We start from the raw sequence: 26,920 nt of genomic DNA, 5'->3' as shown, positions 1-26,920 counted from the left end.
CGCTATTTGTTCATGGCTTTGTATATAAGCAGATGCAGTAAATGTTGGCTTTGTTGGGAGTCACTGTGTACATGCATTGCATCAGCAATTCAGTTAAATATTTTTAAATGGCCAGAATATAGGCTACTAAATAAAGAGGGCAAATTTTTACTATAAAAGGAGATTGACCAACTTTCTTAAAACAGTAAACAAATACTCCCATAGCATTACATTAATCACATAATAATTAATGCCATCTGTTATTATAAAGTTAACCTCTCAAAGTCTTTCAGATTTGTATTTTCATGTTTGAAGTCTACTGCATCTAGGAACTAAAATGCTATTTTTATGCTGTGTACAGCATTCTCTGCTAAATGCTAGCTGGCCAGCCCTTGATTTTCTTGCACTACTAGCCAAACCTGTCTAGTGGCAATTTTAGTAATGATTTAGACATGAGGAAGAATCCTGGGTGTAACTAAAGGAGGATTAAAAATATCTCTGTGTTAAGTTTTTGGCATTTTGTTTGGTTGGTTTTTGGGGGGTTGAGGGTTTTTTGAGCTACAGTGTTCACACTGATATAGAGCAGGTAAGATTTGTAATGTTATAAAATACTGAAGTAAAAAAACCACCAAAAACACAAAAAGAAAAAAACAAACAAACAAAGCACTAAAAAGTAACCAAAACCCATAAACTCCCCACCTAATGTATTAATGGAAAATAAAATGTATGTACCAAAGCCTAGGGCAAAGAGACATAGGGAATCAACGAACGAAAAAGAAACAAATGGATTTTCTGTGGGATGATGAAATGCTACACAGAGTTACCAAGAATCAACCCTTCAACAGCTGAGGCTTCCCTGTCATTAATGCTACATGCATTACTGGGTCAACTAACAATATAAATTTAATCTGGAACAAATACACATGCACCACTGATTTTTCTGTGTCTTCTGAGCTAAGAAGAGTGTGGGTTATAGTGTTCAAGCACTTTTATGCGTTCTGTTGACTGTAAGTTGATTGCAGGCAAAAATCTCCCCCATGTAATCAAATCGATGTAAAGCTGGCCAGAAGAAAGGGATTGTTTTAAAACAACATTAACTCATTTTGCTAGGTAGAATAAGTTTGCACAAAACCTGGAATTTTGCTATTTGTGCTGGTAACTTTTCTGATCTACTGTTAAGTACTCAAAGCCAGATTTAGCAAGCCATGTAACAGCCTGGCCTCTATACCTCTCTTTTCATAGACGATTGGTAGCTCTAAAGGCAAGAGCAATGCCAGTGATGCATCTGCTCCAAAAAACCCCCAGTGTTAACTCCTTACTTCCAGCTTGACATTATAACGATACTGAAAGGGCCTCTCCAAAAGTGGATATTATATATTGTAGAAGGCTATAGCATAGGCCATATCTGTTTCAAAAAGTTTTAAAACCAAATAAGCCAGAGAAGAATCATATAAAGATTTTTTTTAAGATTTAAGATTATGAAATTAATTTAAATCATCCAACCTGAAAACCTTCTCAGTGGTGATTTAACTACTTGGCTATAACATGTATTTAGTTCACCAAAATCTCTTGATGAATTTGCCAGGTGATTTGGATGAGCAAGAAATGGAAAATCAAGTGTACCCTTAGAAGTTAGGGTATTTTACTCATATTAGACATTTCTAATCAAATATAGAGATTTCCCATAGTGATTAATAAATTGGGGGGGGGGGGGGTTGGTAGGCAATTGGATAATATTGATTTGTATAAAAATCCTTCATTTTTGAGCCTGTATAGTGTATTCATGGACCCTGGCAATATAGCTGAAAAAATATAAGGGTAAAAATGTCACTTGTCTTTAGGAAGGAGGTGAGGGTCATCTACTGCTATATCATTTCTCAACTGCATATCATATTTCTCAGCAATATGATGTCCATAGCCAATTTGTACAGGATAGCCATTTTATTACCTGGCCCAAGGCTGAAAAATAATTTAGCAAGAATTCAGTGTTTCATTTCAAGACATTCAAAGAGATCTCCCAATAGGTGTCAGATGTTAAAGGCTGGACTTTTGGCTCCCTTGAACACAATGGGACCTGACCTAAGCGAGGTGTTTGAAATCAATATTCCAGTCTACACCAAGGAAAGACAAGAATTGTTACACATGGTTCATGACTGGGCAGGGTTTTTTGGGCATCCTGACTTGATTCCCATTAAGGACTGGGGTTCCTGTAAGGTAGGAACACAGCTTGGGGCTTTGTTGACATGGAAAGCCAGATTGCGTGTGCATGTATCTGTCAGAGAAGTGTATGAGACCACAGCCAACCACTCAGTCTGGCTGAGTGTGGCAACCAGAGGGAATCCTCCAGTTACACAATGCAAGGGCCTTGCTCTGAGTTCTCAAAAGGAGACCTGTGCCTTGGAAATAGGTGGGATCTAGAAGGAAATAAAGTACATTGAGGGTCACAATCTTATACTTGAAGTATTGGGATACTAGATATGGAGCTATCTCAGTCTCATGGGGGCTTTGCAAGAAGGGCCCTAAAAGAGAAAGGAGTTTTGTGAACTGGTGAGCAATTAGTTTTAATAAGCAATTTAATGAAGTGATGCATAAGTCTTACATTTATAAAGGATCCTTTGATGTTTAAGTAGTAATTTTATGAATGTAAGAAACAGCAGATATTAAAAGATGCTCTCAGATCTGAGCAGAAATTGATGCTGAATGAGGTTACTAAACTGAAATATATTTTAAGAGTATTAAAGAGATTTTAAACTGAAGTTGCAGTCAGAAATTCAACTTGCTGTTTGTCATTAAAGATGTTGTTTTCCCGATGTCAGCTACACACAAAGAATGAGTGCTTGCTAACATAACTATCTCTGCATCATGAAAAGAGTTACATGATTTTAACAGGTGTCTATCCACTTTCAGCTGTCAAGGTCCAGGCTAATTCCTACCAAGACAAAACTATGTAAAGGCTAGAATTTTGTTCAGTTACTATTTGCTCTTTCTAATTGACCTTTTGGGATCCTTTAGCATCTATCCAGGGGATGGCTGGGATCTTAGCTCAACAAATGACACCCCTCTGCATCTGTAGGGTCATCACACTAAACTTGAACCCCCCAACAGCCTGTGATGGCTGGGAAGGCATCTGGGGCTTCTCTGCTTTTCTCCAGCAAGGCTCACTTTTCATCTCTCACTGACTCCTCCCTTGAACCCATCAAATGTAGTTTTGCTAGGGTCTTTAGCATGCCCTTCTTCCCAAACGTGTCCCTGTCTGCTCTTTCTTTGTGATACCACTGGGAACATCTGCTTCCTTCCCAGAGGTTTGGGTCACTCTCTGCAAGCTGAGCCGACACTGGGACAGATGCCAGGGATTGTGCCCCCATGGCAGCATGCCTTCATCCAGTGACCACATTCATCAAGCAACATGCCATGGGAGAGAGACTGCCTCAAAATAAAACCCATGTCCTTTCCATTTATCAATGATATTTCTAAGACCTACAGCTGATGGCAATACTTCTCCCAAAAATGGCAGCCCAAGAAACAAAAAGTGAGTTATCCAGTGCTAGGCAAAGTTGCTGAAGAAAAACTATTATCATCTGATGGAGATAATGTGCCACAGCAGCCTCTGCTAAAGCAGAGGATCTCTGAGCCATCCCAGTCTTCTAACTCTACCAGCACAGCGCAAAGGGCAGTTCATATGATTACAAGTGCCTTTGCAAAGCATATTTTAGTATACCATTTACCTAGAGATTTTGTTGATGTTTATCCCCATCGTCCTTAGCAATTTACACTTAGTCAGTATACTACATGTATTTTTCTGGCTGATGCTTCACAGCAGCAAATAAAAAATACTTAACTGTGTTTGCGCAGCCTTCAAGGGGATCCTACTCCTGTATTGAACCTCAGACTCATTCATCCTCTTTCCAGGAATCTGACAAGAACCTTCTAATTTACCTCTTCTTTTTCCTTATTCCACTGTCCTGTTGACGCATAGTCCTATCCTCATAAACCAGGGTGAACTGCTGTATGCATGGCATGTCCAACACCACTACAGAGCAAAGGCAAAATGGAGAGTAGGTTTTCTCCAGCCCAGGAGCTGTTTTGACCTATCTCCTGCTAGGAGTCAGTTGCCTACCAAAAATGCTTCTCTTCTTTGAATGTTGATTTGAAGTTCAGGTGAAATCCATTTGCAAAGCAGTGATTTGTAAAATAGTACAAAACCAAGAAATCTACCACTTTTCCAAATTACAAATGAACTAGGAAGATGTGAGGGATAAGATTCAGAGAGCTCCTATAACTAGCTAAAAATCTACCGAAGTCTATCCGGGCTTTCCACAGCACACAGGCTGTGAGTCACAACTTCCAAGGCTTCCAGTTAACAACTAAAAGGGAGAAATGATCATAACATTTTTCTCAGTGAGTGATTAAGACTGCTTTTAACAATGCAGTCATGCATGTACTAAAAAGGGTGATTCATTAGTTACTTGGAAGAGGAGCATCTTCTTTTCTCAGTTCAAAAGCCAGAGGGATTAGCCAATGCCCTGTGAACAAGGCTGATTTGCATGGAGAAAGAGAGGAAATACTGGCTACTTTTGTCCCTGTCCCCTCATCTGCAAAGCAAGGAAGAAATAGGGGAATTTTGTATTCAGAAGTGGCATTGTTTAGTGGCATAGTTTAGACTTTGCACAAGTCTGACACCAGAGCTGGCCACTGGCAGCTAACGGCAGCTCACTCCTCTGCCCTGTGGTCACAGGTACCTGCAGCCAGCCTGGAGTAAAATCTTCATGGTACAATGAGCAGCCAAAATAACCAGCTGCTATGCACACCACTTGCTGAGGTTGCCCTGGCACATACATCAGAAGTTTGTTCATCCAGATTTTTGTGGTGATTGCCTTTGCTGAAAAAAAAGGTAGAACTGGCAAAGAGGATGATGACAATAATGGGGTTTTTTTATTTGAACAATATTGTTGCTGAAATGAAATTTATACCAACTCGTCCCAACTTTTCACCATCTTAAGTTTGCTAATGCTAATCTTCTTTTAAGATGAGGCCATGTGAACAGTAACAAATGTGTAACTCCCAAGCCTTTTTAGATTTGGATAGCCCCACATTTTAAGGCATTCTTTGCAAAGTCCTGGTGGTGCAATACTGTAGTGTGGTGGCATAACCATCTGAAAGGTAATGCTGAGTTGTCTTACAGTCTTCTTCCTGTGAGGAGAAATGATGTTGCCAAAGCCTGCATGCAAAACATTTCCAAGAAGCAGAAATCAATGTTGTTGTGTTTTCATAACAACAGGTGTTTAATTTATGGGCAAGTACAAAGCAATTTTTTTTTCTGAAGAGACTAAGCAAAATTGTCACATTTTTTCCCCTACATTTCTTTCCCCTTTTCTTAGTATCTAAATATCAGATACAAGTATAACTTGCATGCTACTCATTTTGCATGCTTCTGACTGCAGACACATATAGCAATCACCAGGACACACTGTACTTAGAAAACCAGTAGCAATGCCCTTACATTCAAACTACCACCAATGCTATTCCTAAGTACACCTGCATCCTGAATTCTTCCAGTTTCATAGAAACTCTGCATCAGTCATCCCTGGGCTAATTCTTTGTCTAAGTGTTTCTCTCTCTGTTTTAGCTTAGTCTTTTTTTTTCCCCTAATCCTAGCTGTCCCTTTTTGCCTTTCACCGCTCTTCTCCACTGTCACAGGTTGCCTCCCTGGCTGCTACAGCACTAGATATTTAAGCAAAATCATTCTTCTCCTCCTTTACTCATGCCTCTGTTTTCTTGAAGAGTTCAGAGTGCTATGAAAGGAGATGCAGCCTTCACATCCGAGGACAACCCTGACCCACATGAAATGGTTAGCAGCTCTAAGGGGTGGATAAGCAACTGCTCTCAGTACTTCCCTTCTCAAACACATATGAGCAGTATCCTGTCCTGAACATGGCCTACACTCAACTCTTCTGTACAGATTAATATTTATTACTGGATTTTGTTATCTGAATCTCTTCTTATTTCACCTTGTCAAGTGCAGAGTATGCTTCCCATACATGCTTTCCCATAGGAGTGGAAAAAGGGTCTCTCTAGGTGCCTGTCTAGCTGAGTTCCTGATAAAAAGACATCAGGGATTTAGGTTTATATGATTCATTATGTAAGAGTGTTTAAAGCCTTGGCTACATAAATTCCATACAATAAAATTCTGAGCATACAATTTGAAGGAAATATGTCACTACCAAAAAAAGAGAAGTACTTTGAAGAAGAAGAAAAGCGGTTTTTTTCTCAACTCAAAACCATGGTATTTTGGGCTAAAACAAGGATAATTTTTGTGGTTTTGAAGGTCAAAAAAATTTCTCTTGAAAACCAAACAATTTAATTGAAACGTGGCCAGGGTTTCTTTTCATTAAATAGTGGAATATACTGACCAAAAGAAGGATCTTCTGTAAAAAATCTCATCTTCAGTCGAAAAGTTTAAATCTCCTGAATCTCCTGAATATATGCACAGCACATATTGAACACCAAATGAAATCATCCTGATTATATATATCTACATGAGCACCAAAGAGAAATTTATTCCATATAAAAGCCGAGCATTATAAATTCCATATGTGAGGTGTTATGTAACTTACATTATTTTTTCTTTCATCATTATGCTTCAGCTTTCACCAAAAACTTCAAATAAAACATTAGTCATTTAACTGGTGATACATAATACTTATATTTGTCATCTCTGGCAGGGTCTGCTTTTAAACTTAAGTTAAAGCAATTAATTTGTGTCCTAAGAGACATAAGGATATAAATTTCACTGCAGCAGACCTCTGATAATGCTGAACTCAGAGCAAGTACAGACCTTGGGAAGGAAAAGTGAGCACAGTGCTGAAACACTGTTATGATTATTTTTTTCTGTAACTCTTGAAAACTTGTGTGCTGCTCTTCTGACACTTCCTTGGAAACGGCTGCATCATTTTAGTTAAAACATTTCCTACCTTCTCCCCTCAGCTCCCCACAAGAAACAGCCAGAGGCATTTATTTAGCATTGAGAACATCTGAACAATGTATTCACATTTAAGAAAGTATGGAAGAATTGAAAACAGTATAATGTAACGGAAAAAGCTGGGCAGTCTTTTCCTCAGTGCTATTACCCACGCCCTGCATAATAGAAATGTTGCTGTTTTTCATGATCTGAAATTCACTGCCATTTTTAATCTGCCACTCTCTAAAATGGTTAATATATAACTCACCAATGTGTCAGTTCTTCCCTAAAGTGTTAGTTCAGGCACTGCAGGGGAATTCCCTTTGATATCTGTGCCAGAGCAAAGGTACACTGGCAGCTGCAGTTTCACAAAGGGAGACTTCAGCACAAGGACAGCTTGGGAAAGTCTGTATCCCATCCCTGACTTGCCTCCAGCTGCTGCTTCTCACCCGTGCTGCTCTGCAACTGTTGTTGGATTTGTGCTGTAAATCAGGTCACTGAGCTGATCCAAATTACAAATAGTCTTTTTTATTTACAGAGTTGTTCTTCATACAGGTTGTTTTTCTTACCAGAACAATGCCAGAAACCGCCAGTGCTGGTGCAACTGAGGAGGCAGGGCCCTGGGACAGAGAGGAGAGGAAAGCAGTTGGGATAGTGGGCACTGGGGAGGAAGTACACCTTAGGGAACTGCTGGCTCAGACAGTGACTCTTCCATTAATAGGGGTAGGATGCAGTCTGGAGGCTGTTGTCATAAACCATTAACAAACAGAAAGTTCAAACACAAAAGGTTCATGCATTGGTTTAAAAACAAAAGACTAAAACTTAACAGTAAAAATTGCTCCACACATGACATCTGCAGAAAAAGCAGCTATATGCATAGCTGCTAGGGAATGTGTGTCTGCATGCATATCTAAATATATACATACCCCACATCCATGCACACACAAACATATATTCATGCACATATACACACAAAAACCATCTCTAAATTTAAAAGAAATTCAAAATTCATCTCACTTCAGCGTTTTTGCAGCTCTGATCCCCCGAATGGCTGGTTCATGCAAGCAACGACCAGGAAAGCCTATAGAGGGAGCAGGTCGCCTTCTTTTCCAGAGCTAAAGGAGTTTTCAACCTTTAAGTGACGGTCCTGAGAGGATGAAAAAAATTTATTGAAATTTTATTGTTACTCTTTTTCTTTTTGAAACAGATAGCGAGCTGTGACCAAAAACAGTTTAACAGAAACTGGATCTTATCAAACTAACTCAGTTTCAGCCTTAGAGACCAAAAGACTAGCAACTAAGAAAACCTGTTTGGGAGCAATGACTTCTGTGAGATTCTTGACTGAGCAGTATATGTGTTCTCAACTTAAAAATAGAACAACTTAAAAATTAGAAATAAAAAAATGGTGCTCAATACATGGAAAATATACATGCACTATTTACCATGTTGCAGCTGTGAGCTCTCTTTGTAGACACACTGGCCACCAGAGTGTGCACCAGATAACTTACATTTTGGTAAAAATCTAAGAACGGGCATAAAGCATGAAACATTTATACATAAAAAATTATACTAAGAGCTCTTCCCCCCACGCACTAAGGTCTAATTATACTTTAGTGTTTGTCTCCTGGGGAGCAAGAGCAGGTCTTAGCATTGCAACATAAATAGTTAAGCACAAGTCATGCAGCAGTAAAAAGGAACATTCTATGCCCTTCAATTCCAAGGCAATGCAGCATGAGAAATAAAATAAAACAGAAAGGATACTATTACTTTTCCTCAGATAATCTATATAATATATTTCATCTTTTGACTTTTCATGCTGACTTGGGGTTTTTTGTTTGTTTGGGGGTTTTTGCATCATTAGAGAAAGGCCATTTGAGGAATATATTCTGCACAGTGATGTGATTCAGCAACTTTCTGGAAAACAAAAATGCAGCCCTTTTTTTGGTGCACTAATGAAACACAACTGGCACTACTTTTCATAGAATTGAGCTTAACTGAAGGCAGGCAATGTACCATGTAAGCTGAAGCTCAGTGGTCTTAGATCACAGTATTATTTTTCGTGGTGTTTTATATATTGAAGATGAGCTGAACATACCCTGCTGCTAAATCAGGCCAGTGATGACAAATACATTACTGTATGAGCTGTTGTGTTATCCAGAATGACTCAGCAAATACATGTGCCTTTTTATCCAAATTCTAGGTAGCTTCCATACATACTAACATGAGAGACCATTGTTTCTGATTATCTCCCAAGGGCATATCCACAGAAAGGTTATCCAGCAGTTCCACAAAGGCAAAGCCCCTTGTCATGATCTTGCCATGTCATAACTTCTTTTGCGCAAGGGCACTGAAGGGGACTCAGTAACACCACTGTAGAGACACTGCATAATTCTGCATATTGGGTATTCTTTACTCAGGAGTGTTCCAAGTCTGGGAAATGAGAGCAGGATCATGAAGAGGAAGAAAATCACCCACAGTGACACACAGAGTAGCCAAAAGAATTTAGGAAGTGATAGGGGCCTGGTGCTTCATGGATGTGTTTCCTGTCAAAAATATCCCAATAAAGAGACCCTCATCTATTTAGCCCGATGGAGGAGCCCTGTCTTCAGGCAGGCATGATGTGGTAGCCATCAAGTGATGAGTCCCTGAACTGGGATGCGCTGCATACCCTGGCTAAGGGCACATGCTGCTTTTTCTGCAAGCATCGCATGGGAGTGACAGACAGCATGTGTCCCAGGCACCACCACGCTCCGAGCCACAGAAGAGCTGCCACTGCAGCTCTGCAGCCAACAGCGACCACAGCTGGTGAAGAGCGGGTCCCACACACTCAGAGAATCCATCTGAAGAAAAGTGCTGCATAAACACTCAGCCTTACTGTTCCTGGCAGAGATGCTTGGGGATGTTGGCACCCAGGACCCGTGGGCTTGGCTAACCACCAACCAGCATGGAGCCTCTACTCTTAGAAGCACCAAGCAATACTCCCCAAACATATTGTCATTTGCAAAAGGAAGAATCATTTTGACAACAAAGTCTTCAGTGACTAAGTGGCCCGAGTGCTGCTGGCATTAAATAGCTGGTATAATTTCTACCATAAATATTTTTATCAAGCCATTGTATCTCAGCTGTAAAAACTTGCTCCAAGCTGATATTTGGCAAACAAGACCCAGAAAGATAATCCTTCATTAAACGTATTATTTTATTTGAGTAATCTACAGATAGGTAAATCAACAAGTTTGCAAGTGTAGGCCTCATAGACACCTTTACTGATTCTTCTTTGCTGATGCTATGGCCATTGGGGAAAGTAAACACTGGCCATCCCAAATTTCTTGGTATCGAGCTTTCCTTTTACCTCCAGGTGCCATGAATGGTTCAGATAAAATTGCTAGGGAGGCACAGGGCAGAGCAGACAGGCTGCTGTCAATGAGGAAACCCAAAGAAGAGTTTCCCCAGAAGAAAAACCCATCTCCTGAGAATGCACTTATAGTAAGATATGGATCACCTTTGTACACAGGTGAAGAAGAGCCGCTGCTGGAAAGTCCCAGAGTCCTACCTAGCCATACATATGCCTCCTTCCAGATCAGGAGCTAGCCAATTTTTTCAAGTAAGTGAAAGAAAAATTGCACCTATTTCCATCTCAGAGGAAGTATCTGCTGCTGCTGCAAAATGAAACCAGTTTCTTGGTCCTAATGCCATAACACTGCACTGGCTACACAGTCTTCTTGTTTTGAAATGTTTCCTGTGGGTCCTACCACAGCTGACATATACTTTGGTGCAAAACATGTCAACTGGCCATTCTGAATTGAGATTTCCAGAGGTGCACAGAATATCCCCAGGACAAACAAGTGGTTAAATACAACAGGACCGGAAAAGTCAGCACTGAACAAACAGTAGCAAGTTTTCATGTATTAGTGCTAAAGTATTCAGGATTTCTAGTCAGAAATACTCTTTGCATTAATTTCATTATTAGAAGTCTGTTACATCTGTGAGGGTTTTTTTAAATGCCGAATCTCATTTCCAAATGCCCTGAGGGAACAACAGCCACAACAATAAAATTAAGAATCCATTACTGAAGATAAAATTAGAATAACTAAGCTCAACACTATACAGGGGAAATGCAGTGTTAAAATGTATGAGGTAAAATGTTTTCTAACTATCCTAATGTTAAACTTCATTTTGTCCTTGGAATGAGCAAGGGCAGAAATTTGTGACAGCCTACTCCAGTAATAAAAAACAACCATGGTTTGTGCAAGTTATGTGCTAGATCAGTATATTTTCTCAGTATAGTTAAGGATAAAGAGGCTTATAAGATCTTTTTAATTAACTTTTAATTAAAAAGTCTTTTTTTAAAAATACTTTTAACCCTCCCTTCCTTTGGGATTGTGATTCTGGGAAGTCCTGAGAATATAGATAGTTTATTTTTCTGTCCTGCTTACACAGAAAGTCCTGGAGGGATTTCTCAAGTGATTCTTTAGCAGGCGTGGTGAAGCCACTGTTATCACACCACCTATCATCTTGGTGGCAAACGCAGCAGAAGGTGATGGATACCCACCAATCCGTACCAGGGCAATCACTCAGATACTTTGCAGAGAAATTTTCTGAGATGGGTAGGGCTAATGTTTCAGAGCATACATACTACCATGCTTTGAGTTAGAGTTAGGCTTCCCTTATTGCTTCTGAATAAGTATCGTCATGAAATGGACATTCTCACATCACCCGCACATAGCACATGCACAGGTTGTGCAGGCTGGGGAATGGCACCACCTCACAATGAGGCTGAAAAATGCATTCCCTTTCTTTTATTTAGGAGCAAAAAAAGAAATGGCACATTTCCAAAAGCAGAACTGTGTCGTAACAGACAACACAGGATAAGAGGGGCAGTGGGTTGTTTCACTCTGCAATGTCTTCTCATACTAGGTAACCCCCCTTCCTCCTCCTCTTCCAGTCTCAAACATGTGGCTGTAATAAACTCTTTGAGGCAACATTGTCAAATACAATCACCAAACTTTCCAAGGAAAAAGAATCATTCAAATAAAAAAAATAGGGTGATGAAAATACTGTGTTTAGAGCATTGCTTCATGTTGATGAACAGCTCATTTGCTATTCCTGGGTATTAGTGTCAAGCTCAGTGCTTTTGCAATAGATATTTTTAAATAAAGGTTAAAGAACATGTTTGTCTTATGTTACATACTTGAAATGTCTGTGGAAACAAACAAGCACCCAGTTCTTACGATAGTGTCTATAGGTCTTGAAACGAGCATATAGGCCAAACACACAGAGGCTTCACAGGCTGTCCTGCAGCAAAAATTTGCACTTATGAGCTGAGTCCTTATCTCCACTTCAATCAAATGAGCTTATTGTTAAAGTTTTACAAAGCAACCCAGCAGCAAGGTGAAAGATGAAGAGATTATTGAATAATAGATAAGAAAATTTTTAGTCAGCTCAGATGCATTCATGTATCTGAGACAGCAGCAGGAAAAAGCCCTCAGAAAAGTGCTGACTGAACTCCAGCCAAAACAACCCGACTGTCGGGGCCCGTAAAGGGTGGAGGCTTCCCATGAAAGATGGCAAGGCAGAGCAAAACAGAGCTGCTGTGGGAACACCAGGGAGCCCAAGACAGTCCCAGGCATGGGCACTGGGCAACTGGGAATGGGGACATGGACCTAGGGTGGGCCCTGCTTGGGGTGCCCGTAGGTGAGCAGGGCTGTGGGCATCTGGAGGGTGGCCCTGCTGCAGCATCACTGGGGAATGGACTGACAGCCTGAGGGGGCTGACATGGGGTCCTAGGCTGTAAGCAGGGTGGGGGGAGCCCCAGGGGTCTGGGCAGGGGCAGAAATGAGAGTGCCCTCAGGGCCCTGACATTGTTATGCAGAAGTGCAAAATTAGTACTAAAAAAGTTCTCAGTCTTTCTGGTCCTGGAATTTGATGAAGACATTTTTGCTTCCTTTTCACTCATAGCTTTATAAGGCCAGCAATCCTGTCCTTAAATTTGCAGCAGCTGGAACAGTAAACCTATTCCCAAGGTCATTCCTTCCCATCAGAGTTCCTACAATGTAGTTAAATGCAGGGGCAACAAAGATTTTGTAATGACCTTCCCCACACAGAAAAGAAGGTAACTACCATATTGTCTGATTCTAGCACTGTTCTGCTTCTTACTCTGCACCCTTTACTCAGGTGAGAGTCATTATTTTGTGATTATGGTCTAAAGAGACAAAGACTTTTAAAATATCTTTTCACTGCGTGATCCAGCCCTTTCTCTGTTGTCTTTCCCTTTTAATGACAGTCACAGGGTGGTTGACATCTTTGATCTCACCCCAGATCCCACAAGCCTCTGAAGAAGTGGAGGTATAACAACATCATTCACTTAAAAACCAGGGAGATACTGACTGAAACTACATCTACTGAAATAAAAGTACCAGTGAATAATGAAGTGTCACTAGAATATTCAGAACTTCATTCATTAAAAAACATTTCTGAAAGGAACTGGTTCACATGCCCCTGGAAACACTAATATAAGACATGCCAGGCTAAATCAGACTTGGCATTTAGTCTGGAATCAAAGTACTTGCACATAGTCCATCCTCCCACAACACGACTATAAAGCAGAAACCCCCTTATTTTACCTTCAATACAACTATGAGATTATATGCAATAGTGGGATAGAAAATCTCTTAAAAGGTCAGTGTAAACAGCAAATACTTATCTCAGTAGTATGTAAGAAGCACAGTCCATCACAATGTAAAGGTATGACAGACTCCCAAATACTCCACCATGTGAAAAGACCCAAACTTCTGTCTTTTGGGGCAGGGACAGCCATAACCCTGCAGCATCATAGAGCTCTGTGCTGCCTAATTTATGTTAATTTTCTGACAGAGCATTTTTGGCAAACTCCTTGCTCACCTAGCTCTACTGCTGTAGGCAACTGAGTTAATGTGTTCAAAATTAGCTTGGATGTGCCTAAGTTATACCCTGGGTTCTGCAGAGAAAGAGCAGATATGAACTGGGACTTGAGACTGTAACTAGTAAGATGCTTTGGCTTACTAATGGTGAAGCATGTTGAGAGCTCCTTTCTGGATAAGAAATTATCTCTGAAGGGTTTTATAAAATGCAGTAGAGCCTAAGGAAGCAGAAAGCAACCATTATTCAGTTTCTCTCCTCTCCACCTGAATGCACTGGAACTAGGATGTTTTGCCATAACACTCGGACATATTCAAGAGGGCCATCAAAGTCCCAGAAAAGTCAGTTTTGTGGGTAGTGGGCAGGTACAGAGAGGGCCCTGGTCCCAAGGCCAGGCAAGCCCAAGTGCCAAGTGACAGAATACCAGCATAAAAGGACAGGGAGCCACACATCACCTTTTGTGAGGACTTGGACAGACTGTTGTGCCATTGCAGCATGCAGGGCCTAGAAGAGAGCTGCAAATAGCACAGCTTAGTAAGAAAATAGTGGTAAATTAATCTGTGTGCAATACTCTCCTTCTGTTTAACAAACCAGATCAAAAGAAACCTACAACAAGCACATTCAAAAGAACACCATGTAAGAAACCATCCATGTACACTCAAAAACCACTCAGAAACACCAGCACATTTATCCAAAACCATCTCACATAGTATTTACTTCAGATCTTGTGAATCATGTGGAGGTCATCTACACTTAGATCCACTGCTTTTGCAGCTGTTTGGATCCACCATCTGCATCTTCTGCTTCCCAGCTCCTTCAAAGTGAAGTTTCAGAGTGACTGAAATACTGAAAAATCTCCCTGCCTGCAGACTGCAACATTTGGAAATGGCTGTGTCAGCTGATGTTCAGCCCCCGTAATGGCACCATTTGATATTTGAAACTGTGTTTTCATTTCTGGAGAATAATGCACATGCCTCAAGTCCCTTCTCAGATGTGTCATCCTACTGCTATTCCTTTCTTCTTTAAAGTACAGCTTGGTATTCTTTTAAGTGAACATGATTACCAATAAAGCAGTCCCCACTTTCTCCTACTCCCACATCTTCTCCCAGATCATCTGTTGTACTGTGCCATCATAAATATTTGTGTGGCTACAGGGTGAACCAGATCAAGGAAATGATCCAGATGAAAACCAGTCTCTGGAAAAAAAAAGGCAGTTTTTCCAACATAGTTACCCACAAGGTCATACACAAATGCTTGTGCTGCAATTGTAGGAAGGTTTTGGTAAAGATCTGAATGACTGACTGAGAAAAGGGAGGGGGAACTATCTGGTTTTTTAACAGTTCTGTTGTTCTTAATGTGGTGCCAGGGTTTGGCATTTGCTTTCACCAGCCTCTGTCTCCAGAATGCACAAAGAAACCCTGCTTTGGGAAGTAAACAGGGACAGAGCTGCTGAAAATTCCTTCTGAATGCACAGGGAAAAGTTCTTTGCACAGCTATATCTAATTTTCACCTGCATTGGAGGCCAAGTCCATAAAGTACAAGACTGTCTCTTTATACCTCAAGAAGAGCTTTCTCCTACCAGTGCCAAACTCAAGGATCCTTTGGAGTCAACTTCCAGCACTTCAGAGGCAAACAGCCTATCTCTCCTTCTCTTCTTCTCTTACTTTCTCTGCATTTAAGGCCTGGTGAGACAGAAAACTACCTGCTCCACAGCCCTGTGGTGTAAATGGGAGGGGAAAGTCTGGAAGCATTACCATTTGATTATATTTTATCAAAAAGCCTTTTGAAAAACAATTCACCTCCCCATTTAATGGTTTCTAATAAACTAAGCCTAAAACTAGAAAGTCCTAACACCAGTTCCCTCTATTTCACTTCTTTTTGTATTTTCTTTTTTTTTTTCCCAATAAAGTGACAGTTCTACTGCTACTTCTCAGGATAAGTGTGATAATCTTCTCTGAGACACTTGAAAATTCCAATTAAATGCAAGCTTGCTGCTGAATAAAGCTGCACAGAATGCAAAAATGTCTTTCCCTTTCCTCCTTCACTTAAAAAATAGAGTTAAGAATTATTGTTTTCTCCCCACTGGTTTGCAGTGTGAGATAGTTGGGATACAAAACTAGCTGATGCCATGAGTAGGAGGGCTGACTACAAAAAGAACTCTTGTTTTTTCCAGCAACTGTACAATTAACTTAAATTGTGGCTATATTTTCACCAGTGAACTAACATACTCAGACTAAGGATAGTGTCTAAGTGAACATTACAATTTCCTGAAGAGACTGCAAATCAACAATCTTCCCTGAAATTGTATACCATCTCTTACCCTTCACTAAACCAGAAACACGAAGCTGTATGTTACCACATGCTAGCAGGCTTCCTCCATACAGTGTCTGTGCCATGGTAAGCCTGGGGAAAGAGCTCTGATACATACGCTGATGGACATGCTTAGCTTGAGGCAGTTTATTCAGCAAAGATCAGGGGACAATGCGCACAAAGATAACAGGAAGGAACTGATCCTCATAATCTCTACTATTTGGGCATCTCTGCTAATTTTGAAGAAAGCCAAGAGGGACTTGACTATGTATGAGAGGTGATAATTTTTAGACATTAGATGTGTTTGGACACTAGGGACTCCAGGGAATGTAAAATCTACTGCTGGGCAGAGACTGTGTAAGGAAGTCAAAGGCCTGTTTTCAACATATCCTTGGGAAAACTGGTGACAAGTGCCTTTGAATTTTTCCTCCAACTACCAGTTCCCCACACATTCTGTCTCTACTTCTGGCTATAATCATGTGGCTATTGGAGCTGTGATGGTCTCAGAACACAGCCAGTATTTGTAGGGACAGGTCTTAGTTTGCATTAACTTAAAGTGGGAGAAAACCAGACTGATTTTCAGGCACACAAACTCATCTCCATGTCACTGAAAAGTCAGTGTGTTTAGAAGTGTGTCTGAGCTTTTTCTAGCTATACCTGTGTAGTAAAAAATGACATCTCCCTTCAACACCCCTCTACTTGATTTGATGCTCAGCTTTCTCTCTCTCTCCCCAGTAAAGCCTCCTCTAACCCTATTTTCATTCTAACAGCACTCTAGATGCACTGAGTTTTCATACCCTCATTTCCACTTTCCTTTTCATTTTCTTGCCCTGCCCCACTACCTCATCAAGGTCTCACTGAGAAGATCCTCTGGATCCCTTACTCTTCTTACACTGACGCCCCTTTGACAGGCCACAGTCAGGCAGAGTAGTTCCACAAAACTGTCTTCTGCAAGGCAAACCCACTAGAGAGATTCCTGTCCAGCCAGAGCCACTTTCCCTGCCAGGCACTGCCGGATAACTGCATGATGGGGTGTGCTGCTGACTACACTGCTGCAGCCATAAGGAGGGAAAATGACCCTCAGAAATAAAGACCCCTTAAGCTTTCATCATTTCATTGGTAGGGTTCAAACGGCTGCCTGGCACAGAGTTGGAGAGATGGAGCTGGGGGGATGAAGCAGTGATGGGAATGAAAGGCTAAGCATAGGGTAAAGGAGGAAAGTGGTGGGGTGATGCCAAGAAGCGTTTATAGTGTCTGTGCCCTGCAGAGAACACCAAGGGGTCAGAAAAAGCTTTCTCAGTAGCAAGGAAGCAGCCAGCATACCACGGACAGTATTTTTCTCTGCATTTCATAATAACATAGCATTTTGTGAGCTTTGTCCACCAGCTGCTTTACAGAAAATGCAGGAACATGTTGCAATATTTTTAATGCTGTTGTGTCATAGTGTTCTCCAGTTCTGCATGAGGTTACAAGGGACAAGAACAGGTTAGGACCCTGTTGAATAAGGGGAAAAGAAAGGCAAAGGAAGGAAAACTGCAAGTGTTTGCCTCAATAGGCCATCAAGAACTGAAGGTGCAGTCCCCTGCACACACAGAGGTTGGCAGCACAGCAAGGATCAATCTGACACTGTGTTTCTGCAACTGAAGTGAAGACTGAAGAAAGTCCCTTGAAACAAGGGTTGTGAGGAGGAGAAGAAAGAATTTGAAGCACTGCTCTGCAGAATGGTGAATCCATATTCAAACTTGGTTAAGGGTGAGGAGCAGGAATACTTTAAGTAGACAGGATGAAAGGAGAAAAATAATGCCCCAGCTTTCTGTCTAGCACAGACCATACAGACATTTGAGCTGCTGGTGAATCAACATGAATCAGCCTTATTATACTGCTGACCATAATCATGATGTAAACTGAGGTGATGTAGCAGCTGACTCAGAGGCTGCACATCCTGGTGAGGCACAGAGCTGGGGACAGAAAGCTGTCAGCCATCCCCAAATAAAGTCATAAAGCCTGGGCAACAGGCCCAAGGGATTTTGCCCTCACTAGTTCAAATAACCAAGACATATCATGCCAACCTGTAATGTGCATCGGCTCACTGCCTTCTTTTAAAAGAGCATATGCTCCTTCAGGATTGATTTGTCTTACTAGTGAGGTCACTGACAAGTGGAGGTGCTGTAACTACAGCCTGGCTCACCCCACTCAGAGGAGGCAGGGGCTGGTCAGTGCATTTGATCCTCTCTGAGGACTGGCCAAAGGGTAGCCAGGGACACATATAAAGGTTCATGTCACTGCAAAAACTGCTTGAAAGGACATAAACAGTAATCTATAAGAGACTATGCAATGGACTATCCTGAGCCTTTAAAAGCTACTCTGAGCATGAGTTTCTGCATGAACCTCACCACAGATATCTGACAACAGAGCCACATAAGGCAGCAAACCACACAGCAAAATAATACAGAACACATTATATTCCTGTGGCATCAATTTTCCCATGCAGTCTCTCACATGGTGATATGAACAGCTGTGGTGGCATGGAGAAAAGCGCTGTCTGGCTTGACATCACAGCTGGGAGCAGGTCTGCCACCAGAGAATTCCCTTGAGATAACATTCTTAAGCTCTTGACCCTCCACTACTGAAGTAGTTTCTCAAAAATATCCCTCACATACTGCAGCTAATAATTTGTTCTCGGCTCATAAGGAATGCCACTTACATGCCTCTTCCTGTGCTGTATGTAATACTGGTTGGCATGCAAAAAATGCAGGCAGAGCTGTCACAAGAAGATTTGGGAGCCTCCCTCTCCCAGAGCATCCTATTGTGGTGCTTCTTCCTGCCTTTCACACTCCTATTAGTTGCCATCAGGAACCTCCAGGTCCTGTGTCTGGGCAACATCAGCTACTGGCACTCCCTTACAAATCACCTGCCAGTATGCTCTCTAGGTTGTGACACCCTTCACAAAACCCCTGTGTGGGGCACTGGCTGTGGCCATGTCTCTGTGTGTCAGCATACTTCTGTCTCTCCTCATCACAAGTTCCTCTCTTCAGTACAGACCAAATCTAGATAGAGCTAACATGATCATGTTAGTAATAAGATGAGGCTCTCAGATCCCCATGTTAAACCTGGACACAATGAGACGTGTACTAAACCAGGCATGAAATTCATCTAACTAAAACTCTTTATGCTTTTAATGTGAACATGCAAAACTGCTCAAGTCAAGTAGACAATCTTTTTACTGTAGTAGAGGAGCACTTCTGGAATACAGCTCATGTGAAATAATTTATATATCTGCCTTAGAATGGCATGACTCATGTATTGCGTAGCATTTGTTCCTCACTATTGAATCCATCAATGAATCCCATTCTAGATGTCAAACAAGTGGAGTGTATTTGCTTGCAAATATCCACTTGGATATGTTTATATCAGTTTGGAACTGATTTATTACAGTTTCATTTGCATAGTTGGAGTTGATTCTCAAATATAGCAAAATTTTAGTATTAAGTCTCCTGCCTATAGTTTCATGCATACTAAAAAGAATTTTATGGGGATTTTTAATTGAAATTTAATTGTTCAGGCTACTGAAAAAGTAAAACACAACATTCTGAGCACTGGACAAAGTGTTCCTCTTCGACCTTGGATCTCTTTGTGCAATATGATGAGATATTTTTGAATATTATCTCATTGGAAAGAAGTAGAGTAGGGACTGAGAGCTGGAATACCAGGGGAACATCTTAGACAGATGGCAACTGTGGAGTTCAGCACTTCCTTTGATATCTGTATAACTGTAGCTAAAGAGTGGGCTGCCTTGTCTTTCACTTCCTCTGCGTTTTGCACATGAGGCCAGGCATCTGGAGAGGAACATGGCTCTCAACACCAGTATCATGGCAAGGAAGAAGGAAACACAGGCATGTATTCTACATCGCTATGCAGTCTACTACCAATGCAACGTGGCCCTGACCCTGAGACATGACAGACAGCTTTGAAGGATAGTCCCTCACCACAGAAGGCACTGCCTGCTTTGTCACTGGCTATGGAAGAACAAGCTAAGTAGCATGGGCATCAGTGGTGCAGGTACAGGGTTGTTTACTGTCTCTACCTAGACATCATCCTTTCAGCTTTCACATCATTTACAATTAAGCTGTAACAAATGGAAATAAAACAGACTATGTAGAGCAGTGTTTGCAATTCTTACTTAGGACAACGCAGAAAAGAATAAAGAAAAGTTGCAATAGCATTCTTCTTAGTAAACATTTGGTAGATGTGATCTGGCTTTCACTAAGTTGAGCATATCAGGACGCCTCACACCAGAGGGCCTCTGTCTCTGTTGAACAGTCTTGATCTTAGCTTTGTGCTGAATGAAATGTGTGCAAATGCATGACAGAGTCAAAGGATGCCTGAAACAGGATTTAAGTTTGAATCATAAAACCACAGAATAATTGAGGTTGGAAAGGACCTCTGGAGCTCACCTAGCGCAATACCTTGCTCAAAGAAGGTCACTTGATCAGGTTTGCCTTTGCTTTCACAGCACTTCCCTGGTCTGAGGCTTTGGCAGCAGTGATGCTTTTGCCAGCCGAAGCCATTCCTATTCCATCTCCAGCCCTGGTTCTCACAGTGCCTTCCCAGTGCAAATATTTGTGTAGTCTCCTAAGGAAGTGATTCAGCTGAAATATAATCTGTACTGCCAATATCATAATCATTTTTTTATCCAGAATCGTTCCCCAGTCCAATTTATTCTGCAATCCTACTCACAACTGTGGATGAAGAGGCCAGACAAGGACAAGCAGCCAAGAGGAGGAAGGGAAAGGAGGAGGAAAGAGCAAGAAAAATGCCTGCCAGAGCCAAAACTGCAGATTAATGAATTCTGTGCCAAGCCCAACCCTCAGTGAAGCAAGATCCAATTCCTGTTCAAGCCCCTTCCCAACTACAGTTGCCTCTTCTGGGGTGGGGTGGGATATGATAGGTATTGCTTATTGAATATTTTCACAGCCACGGAACTTCTTGGGAAAACTTTATCAAATGTATTGGAACCAAGTTTATCTCTACATCTGACAAAAAGAAGCAGCAAGCAGAGTGTTGACTTGAACAAAAATATGAAAGAAAAAAACTTTCCAACCAAATAGCCCAGACTGGCTGAGCTACAGAACCTGGGGTGTCTCCACCCAACATCTTGTGGAAAGGCACTTGCTCAGAATTAGATCAAGTCTGAGCAAGGCTGGAATGAACTAACCTGCCTGTACTCCAGCTTTCCCATCTTCACAGTATCTCCATATTTTTCAAAATTATTCAAAATGTTATTCAAAATAATATTCTGACAAGAAGAGTAACCACTGATTAAAACAATCCAAGTAAATTTCAGAGTAGTACTAGATTGCTACTGATGTGCTGAAAATTCAGGCAATTGGTCCTCATCAGTTCTAATGCCAACATGCGAAATAAAAAGACCTGATTCATTCTCTCTAGCAGTAGGTATTTAATGCAGTCATGTGAGTTGGAAGCCAGATCACTCTAGTATTTCTGTGTAATCCATGAAGAGTAACAAGCACCCCCTGAAGGTAATTCACACTGACACCTGACTTAACCATTTCTGTATAAGCTCACTGGAGGTCAAACTGCCCTACAAGCAAACTCAAACCCTCATGTTTATCACCAACCAGTGAGAGGCGAGATGGACTGTCCTGTTACTTTTTAGTCCAATTTCAGTCTCTCATCTGTACTGAGTAGAGTTCAAAATGCAATTTGAAAGCCAAATACAGATTGAACTAAAACTTCAGATGTCAGAGACAGTGCTTATTAAAATCAATCCAATAGTGAAGCTTGAGTTTATTTTTGAAACTACATGACACTGATTTGTCTACATTAAAGGATAATATTCCTAACCACAGTATAGTATTTCCCTATATACTCTGCAGAAGCCAGTCTCCTGTCAGTGATGAATCTCATAATTTCCCTGACTTTAACATTAAATGTATCCTTATAAAGATTTCCAGTCCTACCAAATGTGGAAGTAGCAACAAGCTCCTGGCTCCTAACTGTCAAAATTCCTAATTCATTTCAACACATGCACCACTGCACAGTACCAAATAGCTGCCTTAAGAGCAAGGAGTGTTTTTAACCAGAACTCTCTACCAAACCTTTAATCTCTGTTTACAGCTCTATCACTGATTCAAACTGACAGGTTACTTGGAGAGCCACAGCCCACAGATCAAAGACATCCAAGTACACAATAGACACAATGCACATGTATACACCCTACATACACCAAACACTGTACTGACAGTATTTCTCAAAGTCAATATCAAGAGCACAGGCGCCTTCCTTTTTAAATAGAATACAGTATTTAAAATTAAGATGTTCCCTTCCTAAAGTATTAAGCATAACTTAATTTCTAGGATTGATTCTAAGGACAAGACCTGTACAATTAAGAAAAGGGAAAGTGCCATAATTCCACTTCCCAGATAAATCCTATACTGCAAATTACCACCTTATTCAGTAAGCCAAACTCACCCTTCTACTTATAAAGTATCCTCCCCCATTTAGGTAATGGAAATAATAACAAATGACTTAAGTAACTACTCACAGCTAAATAGCACAGCCTGTATTGTGGATACCAAGTATTTGAACCACAAAACTACTCACAGAATATGAACAAGGAAAGTGCAGTCTGTCTGCATAAACTTCACAAGTAGAAGAGGTTAGATTCACTGACCAGAATGTAGACAATTAAAAGAAATTATTTGTGACTAATCGGAAACGCAGTTGATATGTGATCATTCAGAAGCTTTTGGTTCCAATGTGTTACTTCATTTTAAAGATGGTATATGGTCTGTTTTCTGCCTTTGTAAAGTGCTACTAAAAGATTCTACATGTGAGTATTTAAAAATAGCTCAGGAGGACCTGCAAGTAGATTATTATTGTTTGACTATTCTAAATGCAAGCAAAGTGAAAGACCAGACTGAAAGCTGATTATACTGCTTTTGAACATGTCCCTGAGTGTCATGTACAGTCTGTACAGTGGCTTTTAAGTCCTACATGATTATTATGTAGAAACAAGCCATTCTTTGGTGCATATTAGCTTGAAGTTTTCAAATAGCATAATATATTTTCAGGTTACCAGTCCTGAATATAAAGAAAAATTTAATAAAAACTCCAGTTAGGAGCACTTCTGGATATGAATATGCTCAATGTGGGTTTGCACTTTGAAATCCAAGTCCTAGCATATTCACCTTAGAAGATTCTGGCAGGTAATTAGTGAGACTGCAGCAGGGCAACAACAAAAGGAAGCCAACTGTCATTTTACTCACTAGCTACTAGATTATTTGCAACAGCTCAAGAATAAAGGGACAGGAGAAGGATACCGAACCTCTGCCTTTGAAGTGCAGAAATAAAATACTGATGTATGCTTGTAAGCAGAACTACACTTGCCATATAAAAGCAGAAATGAAAGAGGGAGGATGAAAAATTGGTTGCCCCTTCTGGTAAGGAGGAATGGCCAGGAGTTTGGACACTCACCTCTAGTTTGGGATGCTTGACTCCAATTTCTTGCCACGGTGGGAGACCTACTGATTGCCTCTGTGCCTTCTCCTGTAACATGGCAGTAGTGGAACACCACTACTTCATAGGCATGGCATAAAGAAGCCTGGAGAGGGTGAAAGAGAAGGGGAGAGGGAGAGAGAGTAAGAGAAGCAGAGAGAGAGATGCTGAGATGCTATGACTATAGCCAGCTGTGTAGCAGGGAAAATTTTAACAGCTGGTAGGTTTAAGATGCAATGATACTGCTCCACCGCTTTCCTTCTCTCTTCCTTGTCTGTATCTCCATTCCCAAGCACACAGCCTCAGCTCCTCTCTTGTGTAACTTTTGTTGCTCTATCTGCACAATAAAGGCAATTCAACTTACTAAGCAGCAAAAAAACTATGCTTTGCTTTTGTTGGGGGTTATTTTACTGCTGCCAAGTGGAATTCACTGGAAAGTTAGTTGAGTCCTAGTGACAGTGGAGAGTACAGCCAGAACTACACAGCCTGGAAAGGGAGGAACAGAGCAGCTGAGTGCAGCAGGATCTCCCCTCCTTAGCATCAGTAATCCACTAGACTGGGAGCTACAGCATGTAACTGAGTGATGGACACCTTAGGTAGCAGTGCACAGGTACAGAGAAAAGGAGCAGCTGGTCATTGCAAGGAATGGTAACCAAGGCCTGATCCAGCACAGACACCAGAACTCCAAAAGATTCCAAAAAATTGACAAAGAGCTCACAAACATAATAAAGCTGGAGCTTGACATCATTCTGTTTTAAAGAAGACTGAAACTGTAGTAGCTCAAAAATACAGGCAGGGAAGTCTACTGTCAGCTAAGAAGAATACCCTCTTTCCCTTACTACAGAACTTATTAAGTCTTGGTTTCAATTGACTGCACAGTGCTACTCAACTAGATTTGATACTGTCAGTCAGTTTGCTTACAAATAATACCATTTTCCTAACCTATCTTGCTTTTTATAACATGCTTCAAGGACAGCTTGTATATTTGAATAAGGGGGTACAAGGTGACCATCTTCAGGAAGACAAAGTTTTGGATCTGTGCAGTAGAACATAGTAAAGGCATTATTTCTTGACTGGATGGCCTTTCATCCATTGGGGCCCAATAGAATATCCAGGGGCACATTAAGAATTGTTGTTAGCTTTGGAATACTGTTCCAGCAAATTAAGCACTGTGTTAAAACAAACATGTAGCAATTGTGTGACTCAGTGTGCTTGTCCCCCTTCTAGAAGGGCAGAGTAACTGGAGATACTGCTTTTACATCCTGAAAGACCCAAGGCCTCGAGGTACAAGCTCATCAAAAGGGTTCTACTTCAAAAATATAAAAGGCTCCAAAAATTTGCCCACCAAACTTATTGAAAGGGGCTTCAGTTCTTTTGTACTGTGGGCAGTGGGTTGACCTTGGCCGGTCAACCCGATACATTCCACCCCTCGCCTCTGTGAGTCACATATTTAAGAATTATCATTAAAATCCACATTCATCACACAATCTTCAACAAAGACATATATATCAACAAAGACAACCAACCAAACCAAAACATAGCCAAAATTCCCCCCACAAAAATCAAAATAACATCTTCACAACACCAAACAAAAGCACAAAATCCAGCCCTTGACCCTTCACCACAATTACAATTCCCTGTGGTCATTTAATTCTCTAACACTCTTCAGTATTCATTTTGCCCATTTCCTCTCCCAATTGCTATCCTTATTCCAAAATACTCATGATCCTGGGTTTCAGCATCCAAAAAGACTGTAGTGGGCTGACCCTGGCTGAATGCCAGGTCCCCACTAAAGCCACTCTCAGTCCCCTCTGGAACCGGACAGTGGAGAGAAAATATAACAAAGGCTTCATGAGGCGAAATAAGGACCAGAAGAAATCACTTACTGATCACCGTCACAGGCAAAACAGACTCAAAGTGAGGATAATAATTAAATTTATTACTAACAGAATCAGAGCAGGAGAATAAAAAGTAAAATAAATCTTAAAAACACATTTCCCTCCTCTCCCCCCCTTCCATGTTCTACCTCCTCTGCCCCAGCAGCACAGGGGGATGGGGAATGGGGGCCACCATCAGCTGTTGTTTCTGCCACTGCTCATGGATAAGAGTCCTTCACCTGTTCCCCTTGGGGTCCCTCCCATGGGAGACAGTTTAGCATGAACCTCTCCAGTGTGAGTTCCTCCCACAGGCAACAGTTCTTCACAAATTGCTGCCATATGGGTCCCTTTTCCATGGGGTGCAGTCCTTCAGGTACAGGTTGCTCCAATATGGGTCCTGCACAGGGTCACAAGTCCTACCAGGAACTGTGGGCTTCTCTCTTCACAGGTCAGGACCTTCCAGGACCCTGCTCCAGGATGGGCCACCCACAGGCTCACAGCCTCCTTCGGGCACCCACCTGCTCCAACATGGGCTTGTCCACTGGCTCCAGGTAAATCTCTTCACCCCCTTTGTCCTCCATGGGCTGCAGGGGCACAGCTGCTCCACTATGGGCTGCACCATGAGCTGCAGGGGAACCTCAGCTCTGGCACCTGGAGCACCTCCTCCCTCTCATTCTGCACTGACCTTGGTGTCTGCAGAGTTGTTCACATGTTCTCACTCTGCTTTTTCTCTGGCTGCAGTTTTGATCTGCACGCTAACTTTTTTTTTTCCTTCTTAAATATGTTATCACAGGTTGGGTACCATCATTCCTGATTGACTCAACCTTGGCCAGCAGCGGGTCCGTTCTGGGGCTGACTGGCATTGGCTTTACCAGACATGGGGGAAACTTCCTGCAGCTTCTCACAGAAGCCACCCCTGTAGCCACCCCCACTACCAAAATGTGGCCAAGCAAACTCAATACACCTTGAGAGAGCATACAGGAGAAGACGTTACACACGTTTCTGAGAAGGTCGGATAACACACTTTTACTAGTAAACTTTAGAAAATAAGGGAACATTCATAAGGGAGCATTTCACAAAGCATTGACTTAGTACATGCTAAACCATACAACTTAGTAAAATCCAACCCATCCAGCTTTGAGTTACTCAAATACCAAGAAAGGAAATTAGGAAGAAATTAGAATTAAGGAAGAAATATGAATTAAGAAGAAATAAAGAAAGAGAGAGAAAGGGAGAAAATTATAGCTACTACCCCAGAAATGGCAGGCCACAACCACATGATGGCCGCATGGTGCTGGTTTTATCTGCTCTGAACCCTGTGGCCACCTCTGGCCCAAGTGGGACTTCTGGCCCACTGGTCACTCTGGGGCAGGATGTGGAGCAG

This window comes from Pithys albifrons, chromosome 3 (genome assembly GCF_047495875.1).
Source record: "Pithys albifrons albifrons isolate INPA30051 chromosome 3, PitAlb_v1, whole genome shotgun sequence".
NCBI classification, from domain to species: Eukaryota; Metazoa; Chordata; class Aves; order Passeriformes; family Thamnophilidae; genus Pithys; species Pithys albifrons.
This window is presented reverse-complemented; position numbering follows the sequence as displayed.